The sequence below is a fragment of the Vulpes vulpes genome, chromosome 10, assembly GCF_048418805.1.
Source record: "Vulpes vulpes isolate BD-2025 chromosome 10, VulVul3, whole genome shotgun sequence".
NCBI lineage: Eukaryota > Metazoa > Chordata > Mammalia > Carnivora > Canidae > Vulpes > Vulpes vulpes.
This window is the reverse complement of record NC_132789.1, coordinates 17023578-17038586: the sequence shown is the minus strand read 5'-3', so window position 1 is coordinate 17038586 and position 15009 is coordinate 17023578. Positions and strand designations below refer to the sequence as shown.

Sequence of the window (15009 nt, the reverse complement as noted above, 5' to 3'; positions counted from 1 at the left end):
ATTATTCTGTTGATACTTCTATTGTGCTGGATATTTATACTTATAGGAGATAATTGTGTGTGTGTGTGTGTGTGTGTTTGTGAGAGAGAGAGAAAGGGGGGGGAGAGAAATTACGAATGCTCTAAATATTTTGAAGCAGCATAAATGAGATCCACCTTCCCGTTACCCTTTCTGCCAACTTGAAAACGCCATTTCATAATATCTGAATCAATGAAAAATCACAAGCTAGGAGCATCTATAATTTAGGGGCAATGCTAATTTTCTTTTTTGAGTGTAGATCTTTAAAATGAGCTTTTTTGCCCCTGCTCTAAAATCTGTAAAATGCATTTACCTAAGGTAGACTATCCCTGAAAGTATTATATGAAAATTTTTAGCTAAGGGGGGCTTTTTATTTTGATAAGTCTCTGAAGCCAAGAAGTTGAGTTTCCTCTGTTATAAGTGATAACATTTATAATCAACTAATACCTAATTCAAACAAAAATCTTTGTGAAGTTTGTTTCTAACCTGAAGAGGTTCTAACGTGTCTCTCTTTTTTTTTTTAATTTTTATTTATTTATGATAGTCACACAGAGACAGAGAGAGAGGCAGAGACACAAGCAGGCTCCATGCACCGGGAGCCCGACGTGGGACTCAATCCCCAGTCTCCAGGATCGCGCGCTGGGCCAAAGGCAGGCGCTAAACCGCTGCGCCACCCAGGGATCCCTCTAATCTGTCTCTTATTAATAGCATTGGGTTCCTGTGTTCATAGGATCTGTATGACTACCCAGATAGAAGTCTGTGATAGAGATGGGTTTCCTACGGCATCATAATTTTACAGTAAGTCTGTAACAGAGTAAACATGTTTATCCTTGTGAATATTGATTTTTTTCACATCATAGATTATTTTCAAAATTGATAATTATAACAGCATGTTTTATTATATTTAAGTATGCGTTTATCTATTAACTGAATCATTAAAGTAAGATTCTTTACTTCAAATTATTCTAAAATAGAATTTTATTCATGAATTTTCATAGTTCCTTAAAGATATCATTAAGTAAGGAAGTCAATTATTCTTCTAATGTAAATTTCAAGCATGACAGGTAAAATGTTCTAGAAAAAGTTTGCCATGCAAAATTGTTTTGAATACTATGGCTAGAGCATTTGCCCACGCATGAAATAGAGATATAACTTCAATACTTTCAGGTCAAATCACAGCATCAGGAAAAGGTTGAATATAAATTAAGGATAAAATCCAATATATTTGGGTGGGACTACATTTTCTTCTTGAGAAATCATAGAAGGACACATTAATTATACTTGGTATGAAATTTCTCAAGTAAAACAGAAAATCCTGACTTTGCTAAGGACACACATAACCAAAGCACTGGCTTATTCTATGTTTTATTTTAAACTTTTGGAAATAATTTTGATTAAGGGATTAAATGGCATTGTGCCTATTCTGAAGGATATATGACAGAGAAAGGATTTTATGAGGGACCAGGCATGTAAGAATATTCATTCTTCAAAAAAACAAACAAAAAAAGCAAAACAAAACAAAACAAAACAAAGATTCATTCTTTAACATGTTCAATGCAGACTTCTTGAGGGTAAAGTGTGCACCACCCAGTGCCAGTCACTGGGCTACTGACCAAATAAGAGCTCATTTTGGAACTCCCCAATTAGTGAAAGGGAAGGACATGTGGATACGTAAATTAGCCTGACAACACTAAGATTTGTTGAGCATGCATGATGTACCAGGAAATGTGCTAAATCCTTTACAATGATTATTTATTTTAATCCTTATAGTATCCCCGAGAGAGGGACTGTTGCTTATTGCAGTAAAATTGAGATTAAGATATGAAACTCGCTCAAGGTTTCACAGCCAGAGAGGTGTACCAGAGATGATAGATCGTATTAGAAGGATATGAAACAAATGTTATAGGAGAGGCCAGGGTAATAATAAGTGCCTGTGGGAGTCAATGAAAGTGTCCTACCTCACAGATAGAAAATTTGAACTAGATCTTAAAGAGAGAATACGAGGTTTGCTAGTAGTGAAGGCAGATAAGGGGAATGTTTCCATCTAGTAAGATTTTCTAGAAGTATAGCCTTCTGGTCTTCATTTTATCATTTATAATATGTGATAGTGGAATAATCTGATTTCTAAGTTTTTTTGAGTTCTGGAATTTTAGGATGATGTTTTGTTTACTCTACATAAAAATAAAAGAGACTTCTGAGTAAATGCTGAAACATCTGAGACTTTTGACAATATATCACTGACCCTCCAGAAAGAAGAAAGATTTCTTTTATCCTGCACATGGATAAAACATCATCTGTTTTCTTCAAAGATAGCTAGTTACATGTGGAACTTCTCCTCCCTTAAAAGAGATGGGAGAAAGTACGATATGACATATGGGGGGACAGCCTAGCCAGTCTGTAGTAGCTGATAATTAGGGTTCTGTATTCCATAAACCCAACTGCTTCTGGTTAGGGCTCTCTTATCTTTTTTTCTAGTTACTTTAGGAAAACTTAATGTTTTAGACCTCAAAGGATTTCCTTTTGTTGTATGAGAAAAGCCAGGATATTCCTGGCCCCTAGAGAGGTGTTGCACAGTGCTGGGGGGTGACAGCCACTTAAACTCCCAGGAAAAGCCAATGGAGATGGGAAGATAGCAAAGGAAACACATACAAAATGGCCTTGATTGTACATAGTTTCTGAGAAGGGGAAACTGGACAGTCAAAATGTAATACTTCTTTTTTTCATAGTCAGCATCAGTGACTTTAACTGAAACAAAAATGATTTTAAAATATTGCTAGCCAAGTGTGTTTCACTCATTCATTTGAAGCCCTATGATCTTCCTAGAGAAAATAATCATGTAACTGAAGACACACACAATATTCTGATATAATTTTTAAAAGTTATCCTATGGAACTATACTCAACATACCCATGTGTTTTCATACACCAATAATTGAATTTGTGGTTTGAAATGACAAACCACATGTCATGCTGTCTTACTTCTACTATATGAAGCAGTTTATTTCATCTATAAAAAACAAGCAGTGAGAAATATTCAGGAAACTCTTTTACAAATTTAAAGAAATAAAAATATTTATTATATTGTCACATTGTCATTTAAATGCTCAAATTTTCAGAGAAGAGTGACAAAATTGTCTTCTTACCCATAAACCCTGTCCTTTATGATTTCTGTACTATATTACGATATTTTTCTTCTAAAATTAGGATATAGGAGGGAAAGAAAAGATGAATAAGCAATACATTTATTAGTATTTAGTAACATGTAATACAAGGAATCCAGAATGACGATCAAAAATCACAAAAGGAAGAGTCAGCCACAGGTTTCTGGTGAGTTATTCAAGTGAGTGCAGTGCTCCCACAATCATCTCCGTCCAGGTTGAACTGTTGCGTAGGGCAATTAATTCCATTTCCCACTTTTAGTTTTTCTTATGTTAAATTTAGAAGGCAGCCTGCCAGCTATGATTAAGATTTTCTCAGAAAATAGTTTCTAGAACCTAATACAAGACTGTTAAACCACTGCGTAAGCATAATGGTTTAGATCAGTTGTATGCAACTTCCATGTGCACATTTCCCAAAGCAAGCTTATGAAAGCACACATTTCCAGGTACCCATACCATCCAAGGTGTCTGATTTGGTAAGATCTAGAGTAAAACCTCGGAAGTGAAATTTTCATCAAGCGTCCCAAGAGGATTCTGACACAGATTTGTGTTTAGAATACCGTTTGGGAAATTGTTTTGGAGCAGAATGAAGAACAAAGTATATTTTTATATGTAAGCACAATGGGAAGGAAACAAGGAATTTAAAACGTGAAGGAGGAAAAGGGGACTCTCGTATTGTACATAGTTAAAAGTCTGTGATTCTCAGATAATCATAACTTTTCCATATGTTACCAGCATGATAGCCTCCAAAGCTTATGCTGTCTTCACTATACCAAATGAAGCTTAAGGAGTGAGTGAGACGGGGAAAAAAGAAATTATTTAAGCAATAGCTCAGGGAGAAGCTAACGAGTTTTTGTTAGCTTCCAAAAAGGCAAGTGCCCATAGTATGGTCAGGAATAAGAAACGGGGGGTGGGGGGGGGCGAAAATAGACAAGAAAAAAGAAAAAGAATGTAATTGTTCGTGTGACCCATTGTGTGCATGTGTACACACACGTACCACAACATGCCACCTACCACAACATACCACTTACCACAGCACACTACAACCCTTCACCACCTGGAAGCTGATGGCTACAGTACAGTCATTATGTGCATTATGTCATGCTCCCAGAGGTTTTCCTAAATCCAGTGTTATGTACTTTCTCTTTAACACTTTGCACACATAATGCCAACAAATCCAGCTCCTTAGGAAGTGCTCACCTTGATATTCTGAATATTTTATACAAAAAATACTTTTATTTATTTTTTTAAGACACTTTTATTTTGACCAAAGTTTCCATTTATATTCACATGGTGAATTACATGTTGAGCTACTTAGCCAATGATCATGAGTCAATTATGGTTTATGGAAATTCACTTGGAATTGTCTATCTGAGAATTATGAAACTTTAAAAATTGTCACTTCCAATTGTCTGAATTTAGAATGGGGAAAACTGAGGCTTCTGCTGTTCTACTTCTCTTCTATTCTTCTTTTGAACTTGTAAACCTCTTCTTTGTAGAAATTTATTAACAAGTACCGTTATATAATGCTTTCTCCAATAAATGAGAAATACACACACATACACTCACATACACCCCTTTTCATTTCTATTATCCATGGCAAAATTTTATCTTGGGTAGTATACTTACTTCCTGGTATCCTCTTTCCCCACATCCTCCTCTCTGCACTCTTATCTAGTAGTAGGTGTTAGAATATTGCTACTTGATGATTAATATTTTCAATGAAAGAGATTAAAGTTGGAAATCTTGCAGAGCTTTTGTATTTATATTTCTATTCTGAGATTTTGGAAATAGACACAAATTCTCAAGTTTCATTTGAAAAACGTTTTAATCATGGAATAAAGACAAGTGTATCTGAGATTATGGTCTTACTATTCAGTAATAAGAATACTCTTAACTATCTGATGGATGAAAACTAGTATTCTAACTCAACATATTTATAGTACAGAGTTTTACTTATTTCTTTACTGATCGCTATGCCAAATCCTGAACTCTGTTCCAGTTGTTTTACTGTGTAATGACTCTTAACCTTTCTACTAATTGGATTGGCTCATATGCTTTTTAGCCTGTCTTCCCTCAGATCCTCATAGCACACTTTTGGAAGCCTGACACTAACAGAGGTCATGTAAAATATGTTAGGTAACTGGTGGTGATATAATCCTGCATAGCCAAACTGAACAATACGTAGAAAAAATGGAATTTAACTTCAATTACCATTTATGAAAATCTGGTTCATTGATGTTTACTAATAAAATACCTCCTCCAAATCCTTTAGTCTGAATATGGACAATCACCTTTTTACACCTTTAAATAGATTCTTCCTATCTGGATAGCTCACACCTAATTCTGATTAAATAAATTATCCATCTGTGAATTCTACAGGTGTAACTTTTAATACTTACCCTTTATTATTTAATACTTACCCCATATTATTTCCAGCAGTCTCCTCCCTGCTCCCAACGTGTCAGACACAAGTAATTTAGTTGCTATGACTTTTCCATTTGCCTAAAGGCAAACCTATCAACCCCTATAAACATGTGTGTTTTATCTTGCTCCCTGTTTGGTATACCATGGATATGTGGGAGAATCAAGATTAGACTTTTGTTGATCTGACTTCTTGATAATAAGGTGTTAGGAAAGCAATAAATGTATTGGAAAAAGAACTTTAAATCATATTTAAGCTTACTAAAGCCTTTCAATAGAACATATTTAATTCTGGTAGTAATAAAATGGATGGGATTTCATTGTAAAGCAGAGCAGAATTCAGCATATACTGTGTCAGCTTTACATGACAGATTATTAATAAACTGCCACTGTTACCACTCGATGCCAGTCTTTGGTGTTGGCATTTTTTTAAACTTGAAACTCAAATGTATTTTTTTAATCTTATTAAAAGATTAGATGTATTTTTTAATCTTATTTTTAAAAGATGTATTTTTTAATCTTATTTTATGAACCAGTTTCTTCTTTTCAATACATTTTTTTCTCTTCTCTGTAGAATTATTGTGTGATTCAATTAATGGTTCCAATTTCATTATACTTATATGTTCTAAAAAACCCTAAGGCATTGTATAACTTCACATAGATCAACTTTAGTTATTTGTTTGTTTGTTTGTTTGTTTGTTTTCATTTGATGAAGGTGAAGACAAGGCAGAGTAAGAATTAAGAAAGAGGATGTACTTTCAACTTGGTACCTAACAAAAATGAGCCATTTGGTAGAATTCATTTTCTCAACTAACTTTCCCCAGTATGTTTGCCTTTTTCTCTCTTTTCTTCTCCTATCCCTGTTCTAGATACACTTTTTTAAAAGATTTTATTCATTTATTCATGAGAGACACAAGAGAGAGAGAGAGGCAGAGACACAGGCAGAGGGAGAAGCAGGCTCCATGCAGGGAGCCCAACTTGGGACTCTATCCCGGGTCTCCAGGATCACGCCCTGGGCTGAAGGCGGCACTAAACCACTGAACCACCCAGGGACCCCCGATACACATTTTATATTGTCCATTAATTCAACAAAACACTTAAATATTTGTATGAAATAGTCATTTTGCTAGTGTTGGAAAAATAATAAGTAGTGGGCAAAGCCTACAGGAAATAGACAGTTCAAGAGAGCTTATAGGGTCTAAGGTTATCCTTTAGATACAAAAGGGCCATTTTGTATCTAAAATTTTTTATGCTTTACAACTCCTTGTCACTCCATCAAAACTTTAGCTATCTATCAGAGAGAAGTTAAGAGTTACTTTAAAATAAGTTGCAATCAGTGGGTTAAAGGACATAGCATCTGATGATGGGGTAAAAAGTGTGTATAATGTCATAGAGAGGGCAAAATGAATAGCAAAACATGCAGGTGATGCGCTGAGTTTTATCTAAGTAGTATATATTATCCTCATTGTCTTAATTGGACGGGTAATGTCAAACCTTTGGACAAAGCTGAAAAAGATTCATACCTAGTAAGGTATGCACTGGTATTTACTGGAAATAAAAGAAATAGAGACTAGAAGAACAATAAAAAATGATCAATCAATGAAACTAAGAGCTGGTTTTTCAAAAAGATAAAACAGGCGTGTCTGGCTGGCTCCATCAGTAAAGCATATGACTATTAATCTTGGGGTCATGAGTTTGAGTCCCACATTGGACATACATATTACATACATAAATAAACATATATATATCAGGGCACCTGGGTAGTATAGTCAGTTAAGCCTTTGACTCTTGGTTTCAGCTCAGGTCATGATCTCAAGGTCATGAGTGCAGAGCCTGCTTGAGATTCTCTCTCTTCCCACCTGTGTGCTCTCTCTCTTTCTCTCTCAAAACAAATCTTTAAAATGTACGTGTATTTTTGAAAGATGAAACTCTCAAACCTTTAGCTACACTAAACGAGACAAAAAGATTTCAATAAATAAAATTAGAAACTAAAGGAGCCATTACAACTGACACTACAGGAATGCATGTGATCAGAAAATAACTGCCATATACAATTATATGCCACCAAATTGGATAACCTAGAAGAAATGAATACATTTCTAGAAGCATAAAACCTACCAAGAATGAATCAAAAAGAATAAATAATATGAATAGGCACCAATGTGTTACACATTAATACTCCATAATGAACAGTGGGCACTGGCTCAAATGTCCCATACTGGTTTTTGCCTTTGAGTCATTCTACATGGTGTTCCTTCTGCCTTATAGGGTTTACCACTTCCCAGCAGTAGGTCCTGGGCAAGTTTCTCAGGCTCATTGACCTCAACTATCTCCCATAGAGAATGGGAAACACATTGGTTGTGATGCTTACCTCATAAGGACATCACAAGGATCAGATGATGTGTGAAAGCATTTTACAAACTGCCAAGTCCTCTGCCCATATGAGCTAATAGAATATAAAACAATGGATGCCAAGGAGTTAAGACAGGGAGGGAACTTAGAAGATAGAAATAACTGCTGTGTGGAAATGGTAGACGTGATTTTTGCTCAACATTCTGGCAAGAGAAACTTTATAAAAGTACAAATTAATTAATAGAGCAAATTGGGGTAAGGGATAGGGAAGAAGGTAATTGAGAAGGGGAGGCCTGGATGTGTTTGGATCCTCTGAAGTCTAGAGAGAGGAAAGTGTGTGTTATCCAGCAGACAATTCCTGCAAGCAACCTGGAGCAATTTTTGCCTGACCCAGACAGATTCAAATCTGGCCTGTGCCATTTTGACATTAAGATTCAGTTTCCTCACCTGTAAAGTGGACATAATAATGGTACCAACCTCAGAGCATTGTGGAGATACTTTAATTCATTTTTTTTGTCACTCAAAAAGATTTCTTAATAATACGGCATTGGACTATAACCAAAATATGAAATAAATATACACAAGTTTATATTGATATAAACAAATGAACAAATAGGGGAGAAAAGGCTAATTTTGCTTTAATAGAATTCCAGATAGGGGCACCTGGCTCAGTGGTTGAATAACTGCCTTTGGCTCAGGTCATGATGCTGGGGTCCTGGGATTGAGTTCTGCATCAGGCTCCCCACGGGGAACTGGCTTCTCCCTCTGCATATGTTTCTGTATCTCTCATGAATGAATAAATAAAATCTTAAAAAAGAAAAAATAAAAGTATTCCTAATAATAGACTCCTCACTTCAGGAGGTGAAGGAAAATCCTCCCCACCCCCTACCCCAAAGGTGGGGTAGATTTAGAGCACACTTCTAAACAACAGAGTGTAGAGAGGGAAACAGTGACTTGGGGCAGCAGACTGGCACACACAACTTTAACTGAGTGACAAAAGTCAGTGATGAAAGTCAGCAGTAATGCTGTGTGAATCTCATGCACCCCCAACTGAGATGGGATGGAAAGGCACAGAAGCACTTCACCACTGTGGTAGTCTTTCCAAAATTCCATATTCCCAGCCTACTCATGACAGAAATATCAGACACACCCAAATTGAGGCTCCTGCAACAAAGTAGCTGACCATGGGATCCCTGGGTGGCGCAGCGGTTTGGCGCCTGCCTTTGGCCCAGGGCGCGATCCTGGAGACCCGGGATCGAATCCCACGTCGGGCTCCCGGTGCATGGAGCCTGCTTCTCCCTCTGCCTGTCTCTGCCTCTCTCTCTCTCTGGGTGTGACTATCATAGATAAATAAAAAAATAATAAAAAAAAAAAAACAAAATAGCTGACCAACACATCCCTTCAAAACTGTCTATCGAGGCCACGGAAAACAAGAATGAGAAGCTGTCCCGCACAAGGCTGGTTCAACACTTGTAAAACAATCGATGTGATTCATCATATCAGCAAGAGAAAAACCAAGAACCATATGATCCTCTCATTAGATGCAGAGAAAGCATTTGACAAAATACAGCATCCATTCCTGATCAAAACTCTTCAGAGTGTAGGGATAGGGGAACATTCCTCGACATCTTAAGCGCCATCTACGAAAAGCCCACAGCAAATATCATTCTCAATGGGGAAGCATTGGGAGCCTTTTCCCTAAGATCAGGAACAAGACAGGGATGTCCACTCTCACCACTGCTATTCAACATAGTACTGGAAGTCCTCGCCTCAGCAATCAGACAACAAAAAGACATTAAAGGCTTTCAAATTGGCAAAGAAGAAGTCAAACTCTCCCTCTTCGCCAATGACATGATACTCTACATAGAAAACCCAAAAGCGGGATCCCTGGGTGGCGCAGCGGTTTGGCGCCTGCCTTTGGCCCAGGGCGTGATCCTGGAGACCCAGGATCGAATCCCACATCAGGCTCCCGGTGCATGGAGCCTGCTTCTCCCTCTGCCTGTGTCTCTGCCTCCCTCTCTTTCTCTCTCTGTGACTATCATAAATGAATAAAAATAAAAAAAAAATAAAAAAAAAAGAAAACCCAAAAGCCTCCACCCCAAGATTGCTAGAACTCATACAGCAATTTGGTAGCGTGGCAGGATACAAAATCAATGCCCAGAAATCAATGGCATTTCTATACACTAACAATGAGACTGAAGAAAGAGAAATTAACGCGTCAATCCCATTTACAATTGCACCCAAAAGCATAAGATACCTAGGAATAAACCTAACCAAAGAGGTAAAGGATCTATACCCTAAAAACGATAGAACACTTCTGAAAGAAATTGAGGAAGACACAAAGAGATGGAAAAATATTCCATGCTCATGGATTGGCAGAACTAATATTGTGAAAATGTCAATGTTACCCAGGGCAATTTACGCGTTTAATGCAATCCCTATCAAAATACCCTGGACTTTCTTCAGAGAGTTAGAACAAATTATTTTAAGATTTGTGTGGAATCAGAAAAGACCCCGAATAGCCAGGGGAATTTTAAAAAAGAAAACCATAGCTGGGGACATAACAATGCCAGATTTCAGGTTGTACTACAAAGCTGTGGTCATCAAGACAGTGTGGTACTGGCACAAAAACAGACACATAGATCAATGGAACAGAACAGAGAACCCAGAAGTGGACCCTGAACTTTATGGTCATCTAATATTCGATAAAGGAGGAAAGACTATCCATTGGAAGAAAGACAGTCTCTTCAATAAATGGTGCTGGGAAAATTGGACATCCACATGCAGAAGAATGAAACTAGACCACTCCCTTTCACCACACACAAAGATAAATTCAAAATGGATGAAAGACCTAAATGTGAGACAAGATTCCATCAAAATCCTAGAGGAGAACACAGGCAACACCCTTTTTGAACTTGGCCACAGTAACTTCTTGCAAGATACATCCACGAAGGCAAAAGAAACAAAAGCAAAAATGAACTATTGGGACTTCATCAAGATAAGAAGCTTTTGCACAGCAAAGGATACAGTCAACCAAACTAAAAGACAACCTACAGAATGGGAGAAGATATTTGCAAATGACGTATCAGATAAAGGGCTAGTTTCCAAAATCTATAAAGAACTTATTAAACTCAACACCAAAGAAACAAACAATCCAATCATGAAATGGGCAAATGACATGAAGAGAAATCTCACAGAGGAAGACATGGACATGGCCAACATGCACATGAGAAAATGCTCTGCATCACTTGCCATCAGGGAAATACAAATCAAAACCACAATGAGATACCACCTCACACCAGTGAGAATGGGGAAAATTAACAAGGCAGGAAACAACAAATGTTGGAGAGGATGTGGAGAAAAGGCGAACCCTCTTACACTGTTGGTGGGAATGTGAACTGGTGCAGCCACTCTGGAAAACTGTGTGGAGGTTCCTCAAAGAGTTAAAAATAGATCTGCCCTACGACCCAGCAATTGCACTGTTGGGGATTTACCCCAAAGATACAGATGCAGTGAAACGCCAGGACACCTGCACCCCGATGTTTATGGCAGCAATGTCCACAATAGCCAAACTGTGAAAGAAGCCTCGGTGTCCATCAAGAGATGAATGGATAAAGAAGCTGTGGTCTATGTATACAATGGAATATTCCTCAGCCATTAGAAACGACAAATACCCACCATTTGCTTCGACGTGGATGGAACTGGAGGGTATTATGCTGAGTGAAGTAAGTCAATCGGAGAAGGACAAACAGTGTATGTTCTCATTCATTTGGGGAATATAAATAATAGTGAAAGGGAATATAAAAGAAGGGAGAAGAAATGTGTGGGAAATATCAGGAAGGGAGATAGAACATAAAGACTCCTAACTCTGGGAAACGAACTAGGGGTGGTGGAGGGGGAGGAGGGCGGGGGGTGGGGGTGAATGGGTGATGGGCACTGAGGGGGACACTTGACGGGATGAGCACTGGGTGTTATTCTGTATGTTGGTAAATTGAACACCAATAAAAATTAATTTATTAAAAAAAAAGAGAGAGAGAAGCTGTCCCAGACGAGAGGACATTGGGTAAGCAGGACAACTAAATGCAACATGGTGTCCTAGGTTGGATCCTGCACAGGGAAAGGACATTAAAGGGGAAACTGGCAAAATCAAGTCTGGGGTTTAGCTAACGGAACTAAAACGACATTGTCTTCTTCATAACCACAGTCACGTGAGGTGATCACAATAGAATCTAGGTAGGGGGTATTACTGGAGCTGCCTGTGCCACCTCTGCAACTCTTCTGCAATTTTAAATTTATTTCAAAACAGTTTATTTGAAAGAAAATAAAAATAATCTTTCTTGGGAGCATCTGTTTATGGCTGTGATGGTACCGGGACTGGGGACCCAACAATGAGACAGATATGGTCCCTCATCTTGAATCTACAATGAGTAATGATCCAGAAACAGAAAAGAAAGTGATATATAAAAAGGAATATTGGGGAGTCTAGGTGGCTCATTCAGTTAAGCACCTGACTTTGGCTCAGGTCATGATCTCAGGGTCCTGGGATCAAGCCCCACATTGGGCTCCCTGCTCAGTGGGGAATCTGCTGCTCCCTCTCCTTCTGCTCCTCCCCCCTACTCGTTCTCTCTCTCTCTCTCTCTCTCTCTCAAATAAATAAATAAATCTTTTTAAAAAATAAAATAGACTATTATTCAGCCATATGAGAAAAGGAAATCCTGCCATTTGGGACAACATGCATCAAGCTCAAAGGCATTATGCTAAGTGACAAAAGTCAGAGAAAGACAAATACCGTGTGATCTCATTTACATGTGGAATCATAAACAAAACAACAACAAAAAAGAACTCCTTGAAACAGAGTGCATTGGTGTACTAGGAGTGGGGGGTGTACCAGGAGTACTAAGGGTGGGGGGAAGGGGGATGGGTGAAGGTAGTCAAAGAGTACAAACTTCTAGTTATAAGATGAATGGACTCTGGAAATCTCAAGTACAGCATGATGACTGTTGTTAACAATACAGCTGACCCTTGAACAACATGGGTTTGGACTGCAAGCATCCACCTATATGCAGGGGTTTTTTTTCTTAATAAATACAGTACAGGACTGTAAGTGTATTTTCTCTTCCTTATGATTTTCTTAGTAACATTTCTTTTCTCTAGCTTACTTTATTGTAAGGATACAGTATGTAATATACAAAATGTGTGTTTGGTTGACAGTTTATGTCATCAGTAAGGCTTCAGATCAATAGTAGATTGTTAGTGGTTTCCAAAGAGTCAAAAGTTTTAACTAACCTTACTAGAATAATCATTCTACAATAAGTAGGTAGATCAAATCGTTGCTTTGTACATCTTAAACTTATGCACTGTTATATGTCAATTATATTTTAATAAAGCTAGGAGAAGATAGACTGGAAGACAACCTCCAAAGAAAAAAAAAATACAGATGGTGAATAAGCATCTGAAAAGAGGCTCACCATCACATCCTGGTGGGAATACAAAAATGGTGCACTTTGAAAGACATTATGGCAGTTTGTTACAAGACTAAACATTCTCTTACTGTATGATTCAGCAATCATGCTCCTTTGTATCTATCCAAGTGAGCTGAAAACTTATGTCCACACCAAACCTGTACAGGAATGTTTACCGCAGCTTTATTCACAATTGCCAAAACATGGAAGCAACCAAGATGTCCTTTAATAGGTGAATGGATAAACAAACCCTGGTATACCCATACAATGGAATATTATTCAGCAAAATATGAAGCCATGAAAAGACATGGGGGGAAACTCAAATACATACTGCTAAGTGAAAGAAGCCAGTGTGAATAGACTTTTTCAACTGTATGATTCCAATCATGGGACATTCTGGAAAAGGAAACCTATGGAGACAGTAGAAGGATCAGTGGTTGCCAGGGGTTTAGGGAGAGGGAGGAAGGGATGAGCAAGTGGAGCACAGGGAATTTTTAAGGCAGAGAGACTATCCCGTCTGACACTGTAATGGTGGATACATGTCACTGTGCCTTCCGCAAAACCCACAGACCGTACAGTGCATTGAGTGAATCCTAATGTAAATTATGAACTTTAGTTAATAATAATGCTTCAATATCAATTCACCAATTATAACAAGTGTGCCACACAAATGAAAAATATTAATTATAGGTCTATCTGTGTGTGGGAAGTGAGGAAGATGAGGTACATGGGAACTCCATTTATTTAACAATTTTTCTATGAGCCTAAACTGCTCTTAAAGAGTCTATTAATTTAAAAAATTCAAAGATGGGGGATCCCTGGGTGGCGCAGCGGTTCGGCGCCTGCCTTTGGCCCAGGGCGCGATCCTGGAGACCCGGGATCGAATCCCATGTCGGGCTCCCGGTGCATGGAGCCTGCTTCTCCCTCTGCCTGTGTCTCTACCTCTCTCTCTCTCTCTCTCTCTCTCTCTGTGACTATCATAAATAAATAATAATAAAAAAAATAAAAATAAAAAAATAAAAAATAAAAAATTCAAAGATGAGAAAAAGATATACCATGAAAACAGAAAAAAAATGAACATAAGAAAGAAAATAACTAGGGAATACTCTGATGCTCTGAGAGAAGCAAGACAGGCAAACACTATTCCTGTCTTCATGTATCATTCATTCATCACCACTGTCTGCTCCAGGAACTGGACCTGAACTTGAGCTTACTGCCTGCAGGGATGAGGAAAGTTTCATGGAGGATCCCAAAGGACAAGTGGGACTCGGCAGATTAGGGGGTAGGTGCATAGTAGTAAATTCATCACAAGAAGGTCTGAAGGCTGGGAAATTTCAGGAAGTGAGAACAGAAAGGAGTATAGTGAGAGATGAGGCCGCTGAAATCAGAGACACCTTGATCTACAACCACATGAAGCCTGAAATTTAACCACAGACAGGAGGAAGGAAGCCACCACAGGATTTCAAAAGAAGAATGATGTGTCCGTGATGAACTTTTTTTTTTTTTTTAAGATTTTATTTCCAAGTAATCTCTATACCCAGTTTGGGGCTCAAACTCACAATCGCAAAATCAAGAGTCTCATGCTCTAAAAGTTGA

General features: G+C 38.0%; 1 protein-coding gene across 1 annotated transcript in view; it reads left to right on the top strand.

The window, feature by feature from the left end:
- LOC140594279 (small G protein signaling modulator 1-like) overlaps nucleotides 1–6002 on the top strand; it is a 75245-nt gene extending 69243 nt beyond the window's left edge. Inside the window, exon 7 of the mRNA XM_072725188.1 lies at nucleotides 563–6002. The gene's annotated coding sequence lies outside the window, so the exon portion shown is untranslated. The remainder of the gene's footprint in view (nucleotides 1–562) is intronic.
- Nucleotides 6003–15009: the final 9007 nt, after the last annotated feature.